The following is a 7,099-nucleotide window of genomic DNA, read 5'->3' on the forward strand; positions in this document are numbered from 1 at the left end:
AGGAGAGGGCAGAATTAAGGCAGGAAACGATATTGAGCGCTTACTGTGTGTGAGCACTGTTCTAAGCACTGGGGTAGATCCAGGTTATTGGGTTGGACACAGTGCCCGTCCCACATGGGCTCAAAGTCTTAATCCCCATTTTACAAATGAGGGAGCTGAGGCCCAGAGAAGTTAAGTGACTTTCCCAAGATCGCCCAGCAGGCTTGTCCAAAGTCACCCAGCACACATGTGGCGGGAGTGGGATTAGAACCCTGGTCCTCCCCACCCCCAGGCCCGTTCTCTATCCACTACGCCATGCAGTTTATAAAGTCGCAGCGGGAGCAGAGCCATGACAACTGCCCCATCTGTCGCCAGCCTGCTCGGGGAGGAGGGGGCCTGGGGTGAAGCTGGGAAAACAGAGGGGTGAAGGGTAGGGTCGCTCGGTGTCAGACTGCAGGGCTTCCTCATACACGGGGCCAACAGGAAGGTTCGGGGAGTAGCAGAGAGGTCCTCTCTGATCTCCATCCAGCTTTCCTCCAGGAATACAAAAACCTAAAAATTCTGATCGGGATAGACCAGAGACCCTCCACGAAAATGTTCTAAATATGTTAGTGGCACAAAATGAGTGTGTGAGAAACACAAGCATTCCTTAAAGAGAGAATGTTCAGAGTATGTACAGGTCAATAATTTATTTTAGTGTCTGTCTCCTCATCTCGACTTTAAGCTCTTTGTGGGCAGGAACATGTCTTATTGCGTTGTACTTTCCCAAGCACTTAGTACAGTGCACACATAGGTCTTGTGGACAGGCAACATGTCTACCAGCCCTGTTGTACTCTCCTAAGCTTTTAGAACAGTGCTCAACACACGGGAAGTGTTCAATAAATATCTTTGATTGATTGATTAAAGTTTGTCTCCCCTCTAGATTGTAAGCTTCTTGTGGGGAGGGAAGGTGTCTACCAACTCTGTGATACTGTACCCTCCCAAGCTTTTAGTGAAGTGTTCAGCACACAGTAAGAGCTCAATAAATATCATTGATTGGTCAATAGCAACAATAATTGTAATAATTATGATAATAATAATACTGGTATTTATTGAGTGCTTATTATGTGCTAAGTGCTAGGGCAAATGGAAGATAACTAGATTGGACACAGGGCACATAATCTAAGAAGTAGGGAGAAGCATATACTATTATCCTCCTTTTACAGATGAGAAAATGCAAGCCCAGAGAGGTCAAGTGACTTATATCGGGCAAGTGATAAAGCTAGGACTGGACCCAGGTCTCCGGTCTCCCAGAAGGGTACTCTTTACACTAGACACATCCATAAGCATCAGGAAGATTGTCAAAAACAATAACCATCACCTGGGTCAGATTATAAACTCCTTGAGGGCCAGGATGATAGACTATGCTGCTCCTCTTGAATGCTTTATTCATTATTTATTTATTTTATTTAATGAAGCGCTTGGGAGAGCACAATAAAACAGGGTTGGGAGATGCAATCCTTGCCCACAGAGAGCTTGCAGTCGAGGGGAGACAGGTACTTAATATAAATAAGGAGAATACAATATAATGGAGCCAGGTAGGACCATGTTTCCCGCCCACCAGCGAGTTTACACTCTAGATTACGTGTGAAGTAATGTGCATAAGACTTAGTCCACTAATAAGTGGTTAATTATGAGCACTTGTATGCAGAGCACTGTACTAAGCATTGGGGGAGTACCAATAGAGTTGGTAGCCTAGTGGGTGAGGAGACCTGGTCCGGGATTCAGGCGACCTGGCTTCTTAATTCACACCTCCACCATTTGTATGGGTATGTTGACCTTGGGGAAGTCACTTGACTTCCTCTGGGCCTCAGTTCCCTTATCTGTAAAGTGGGGGATTAAGACTGTGAGCCCCATGGTGGGTCATGGACAGCGTCCTGACCTGATTAGCTTGTATCTACCCCATCATTTAAGAACAGTACCTGGCACATAGCAAGCACTTAACAAATGCCATTAAAGTATATAAAATGACTAAATACAATGATTATGATTGATACAAGGAGAGATGCAGGATTACCTCTTGCCTGGTTGGAAAATATTTTAAACGCAGCTGACTTTGATTTATTTACTTTTATGGGTTGCTGAGACTGAGCCTCCTGAACTGGGGGACCCCACTGGAAGATTGAGTGACAAGGCTGATTGATACCCGTCGCTGGTTGTACATCAGTGCCAGAGAGCCGACGTGTTCACCCACTCATAACCAATAGAGCACTGGGGGAAGGAAGGAAGGAAGGAAGGAAGGAAGGAAGGAAGGAAGGAAGGAAGGAAGGAAGGAAGGAAGGAAGGAAGGAAGGAAGGAAGAGGAAGGAAGGAAGGAAGGAAGGAAGGAAGGAAGGAAGGAAGGGAGGGAGGGAGGGAGGAGGGGAGGGAGGAGGGAGGGGGGAGGAAGGGAGGAAGGAAGGAAGGAAGGAAGAGGAAGGAAGGAAGGAAGAGGAAGGAAGGAAGGAAGGAAGGAGGAAGGAAGGAAGGAAGGAAGGAGGGGGGAGGAAGGAGGAGGAGGAGGAAGGAGGAAGGAAGGAAGAGGAAGGAAGGAAGGAAGGAAGGAGGGAAGGAAGGAGGGAAGGGAGGGAGGAGGAAGGGAGGAGGAAGGAAGGAAGGGAGGGAGGGAGGAAGAAGGAAGGAAGGAAGGAAGGGAGAGGGACCGGAAGGAAGGAAGGAAGGAAGGAAGGAAGGAAGGAAGGAAGGAAGGAAGGAAGGAAGGAAGGAAGGAAGGAAGGAAGGAAGGAAGGAAGGAAGGAAGGAAGGGAGGGAGGACAGACATTAAAATAATTAAAAAATTGTGGGTATGTGCATACGTGCTGTGGAGCTGAGTATGGGGTGAATATGAAGTCCCGGTGGTAGAGAAGCATCATTGCTCAGTGGAAAGAGCAGGGGCTTGAGAGTCAGAGGTCATGGGATCTAATTCCTGCTATTCCACTTGTCAGCTGTGTGACTTTAGGCAAGTCACTTAACTTCTCTGTGCCTTAGTTATCTCATCTGTAAAACGGGGATTAAGACTAGGAGCCCCACGTGGGCCAACCTGATTACCTTGTATCCCCCCTTCCAGCGCTTAGAACAGTGCTTGGAACATAGTAAGTGCTTAATAAATACAATTATAATTATCATTATTATTATAGTCTATTAGCTATTCAAAAATCTGGATGCTTTAATAGTTATTTGAAAAATAAAAAATGAATATAATGCAGCTGGCATTACATTGGATTATTTAAGATGATTACAGTGCCATCTGTTAAGTGTTTTTTACTTTTCGGATAACTTTTCTTATTACAGCTAAAACACTGATCAATATTAACGTCATTGTAGAGGAATCTAACTTGGGCACCTTGGAATTATGAGAAATGAATTTCAGCTTCAATGACAATGGCACTAAGGTTCAGTTATTTAAACCTGAAGTATAATAATCACAGTAACTATCATATTTGTTAAACACTTACTATGCGGACAGCATTATAAGAAGCACTGGGGTAGACATGAGATGATCAGGCTAGATACAGTCCCTGTCCCACCTGAGGTTTTAAGTAGGAGGGAGAACAGCTATTGAAGATAATATGAACAATTTTTTTGTGATATTCCCTTCTAAATCATTGTCCATGCGTGCTAGGGATATGTAGCTTGAGAGAGCAATAGAATTAAGTTTTGTGTATTTAGATAATCTGGTTGACTCTATGCCTCTTCCCTTCCCCCATCATCCCCCAACTGAGTCTACTTTTCACAGGTATCACCTTTTCATGTGGTACCCGGGTTAGGGGGCCGTGGGGAGGGAAGTGGGCTGAGATTTTAGGAGGAATTAATATAGTAGGAGACAGGTTTCATAAAGATATAATTTTTGTACCTTTTCATCCCTGATTGGAAAAGTTTGAAATTTTGTCAGTGAACTGGAATCAACAATCCTGGCGCATAGCTCAAAATGTTACTCCGTTAGGTCATGGAGTCAATGTCTTTATCTGTCCTTTCTTGTTAGTTGGAGATGATGAATCTTTACCTTACCTCCTTCCCTTCCCCACAGCACCTGTATATATGTATATATGTTTGTACATATTTTTTACTCTATTTATTTATTTATTTATTTTATTTGTACATATCTATTCTATTTATTTTATTTTGTTAGTATGTTTGGTTTCGTTCTCTGTCTCCCCCTTTTAGACTGTGAGCCCACTGTTGGGTAGGGGCTGTCTCTATATGTTGCCAATTTGTACTTCCCAAGCGTTTAGTACAGTGCTCTGCACATAGTAAGCGCTCAATAAATACGATTGATGATGATGATGATGAATTTCTTCGCACAGGAATCAGATTTTTTTAAGCTTCCCTGGAGGTCTAAACTAGAAGCAGCGTGGTGTACTGGATAGACCACGTGCCTGAGAGTTAGAGGGTTCCAATCCCAGCTCTGCCACTTGTCTGCTGTGTGACCTTGGGCAAGTTCCTTACCTTCTCTGTGTCTCAGTTAACTCATCCGTAAAATGGGGATCGAGACTGTGAGCCCACATGGGTCAGGACCTGTGTCCAACCCAATTTGCTTGTATCCACCCCAGTGCTTAGTATACTGCCTGGCACGTAGTAAGCACTTAACAAATACCATAATTATTATTATTATCATTCTACAGATGAGGAAAGTGAGGCACAAAGCAATGAAGATACTTGCTCAGGGCTATCCAGCTGGCAAGTGGAGAAGTCAGGATTAGAACCCAGGTCCTCTGACTCCCAGTTCCATGCTCTTTCCACCTCATTTTGACTTCTAGACTGTAGACTTTACATTAATTGTGGGAAGGGAATGTTTCTACCAACTCTGTTACAGTGCACTCTCCCAAAAACTTAGTAATGTGCTCTGCACTCAGTAAGCACTCAATAAATATCACTGATTGATCGATGGATGAATGATTCTCAAGGGACTAACAGACTCACTTCCTTCAGAAGATGCTTATCTTTCTGCACACATTCTTAAAGGCTTTCATCACTTGCTGGTTTCTCAAGGCATAAATAAAGAGATTCAACAAGGGAGCCACTGAAGTGTTCAGAAGAGCCCCCCCACCCCCTTATTGAAAGTTGCAGCACCTTTCACAGAGGGATTGACGTATATGAAGAAACAACTGCCATAGGACAGGGAGACAATGATTATATGGAACGAACAGTTGGAAATGTCCTTCTTCCTCTGCTGGATGGAGGGAATTCTCAAAATGGTCAAGAGGATATAGGTGTAGGACAGGATCACTAATGCCAAGGTCCAGATGAGTGTGACCATGGTAAGGACCAGCTCTATCACCTCGATGACATGTGTGTTAGAGCAGGCGAGTTGAAGCAAGATGGTGTAGTCACAACAGTAATGGTTGATGACGTTGGCTCCACAGAAAGTGAGCTTGCTAGTCATCATGTGCGGCCCGGAGGTGACGAGGAAACTGGAGACCCAAGAGCAGAGGACAAGCAGAATACAAATCCTCCTGCTCATGATGGTTGTGTATTCCAGGGGCCGGAAGATTGCGACGTAGTGGTCCAAGGACATGGCGGCAAGAAGGTAGAACTTGGTTGCCCCCAAGAGAATGGCAAGAAAATAATGTGTGAAGCAACCAGCGAAAGCTATGGTCTTATCCCCGGTGCCTATGCTGACCAGCATTTCAGTAACAAAGACAGTGGTAAAGGAGATCTCCAGGAAAGAGACGTTGTGGAGAAAGAAATACATGGGGGTTTAAAGGTGGAGATCCAGCAGGGTGAGGGTGATGCTGGTAGGTTTGCCGGTGATGTTCAATACGTAAGTGAGGAAAAGAAAGAGGAAAAGCACATCTTGGAATTCCGGATCACTTGTCAGTCCGAGGAGGATGATTTCTTTCACCGTTGTTTGGTTTTACATAATGGAGTCCTGCTGGCATTGAGAGAAAAATCGAGCAAGGTTTGAGAATGCAAGTGGGAGAAGAATTAAAAAGTCAGTGGAGTAGCAAAATTCTCAAGTGGATTATTGGATAGAGCACAGGCCTGGGAGTCAAAGGACCTGGATTCTAATCCCAGCTCCACCACGTGTCTGCTCTGTGACCTTGAGCAAGCTGCTTTCATTCAGCCAGTCATTCAAAAGTATTTATTGAGCGCTTACTGTTCGCAGAGAACGGTACTAAGTGCTTGGGAAGTACAAATCAACAACAGATAGAGACAATCCCTACCCAACAACGGGCTCACAGTCTAGAAGGGGGACACAGACAACAAAACAAAACAAGTAGACAGGTGTCAATATCACCAAAGTAGATTAATAGAATTATAGATATATACACATCATTAATAAAATAGAGTAATAAATATATACAAATATACACAAGTGCTGTAGAGAGGGGAAGAGGGTAGGGCAGAGGGAGGGAGTTGAGGCGATGGGGCAATCAATCAATGATGTTTATTCATTCAATCGTATTTATTGAGTGCTTACTGTGTGCAGAGCACCATACTAACTGCTTCTTACTGCTTACTGTGTGGAGAGCACTGTATTAAGCACTTGGGAGAGTACAACGCAACAGATTTGGTAGACTTGCTCCCTGTCTACAAATTTACAGTCCAGACGAGAATGGAAATCCAATGTATTGATCAATCAACGGCATTTCTTGAGAGCTTACTGGGTGTAGAGCACAGTACTAAGCATTTTAAAGGGTACAACAGAATTGGTAGACATGATCCTGCCCTCAAGGCGTTTACAATTTAGCACGGGAGGCAGTAATTAAATGAATTAGTTAGTGGGAGCAATAGCATCTAAGGATATGTAATTAAATGCTTTTTTGTTGATATGGGTAGGTATCAAATTTCTTAAAGGATGAGGGCACAAGTGTTTAAGGGATACAGAAGGGAGTGAGGACAGGGTGGAGAGATGAGAAGTTCTTTAATGGTATTTATTAAGTGCTTAAAATGTACCAGACACTGTACTAAGCATGGGGTAGATATGAGACAATCAGGTTAGATTGGACATAGTCCGTGTCCCAAATGGGTCTCACAGGGTTAATCTCTATTTTATATATGAGGTAACTGAAACACAGAAAAGCTAAGTGATTGTCCCAAGGTCACACAGCAGACAAGTGTTACAGTTGGGATTATAACCTCGACTCTTTGACTCCCTGGC

The 7,099-nt window shown here is 43.9% G+C and overlaps 1 pseudogene; it reads right to left on the reverse strand.

The window, feature by feature from the left end:
- Positions 1-4,922: 4,922 nt before the first annotated feature.
- On the reverse strand, positions 4,923-5,857 carry LOC119923850 (annotated as a pseudogene).
- Between the last annotated feature and the right edge of the window lie 1,242 nt (positions 5,858-7,099).

The sequence above is a fragment of the Tachyglossus aculeatus genome, unplaced genomic scaffold (genome assembly GCF_015852505.1).
Source record: "Tachyglossus aculeatus isolate mTacAcu1 unplaced genomic scaffold, mTacAcu1.pri scaffold_306_arrow_ctg1, whole genome shotgun sequence".
Classification (NCBI taxonomy): domain Eukaryota; kingdom Metazoa; phylum Chordata; class Mammalia; order Monotremata; family Tachyglossidae; genus Tachyglossus; species Tachyglossus aculeatus.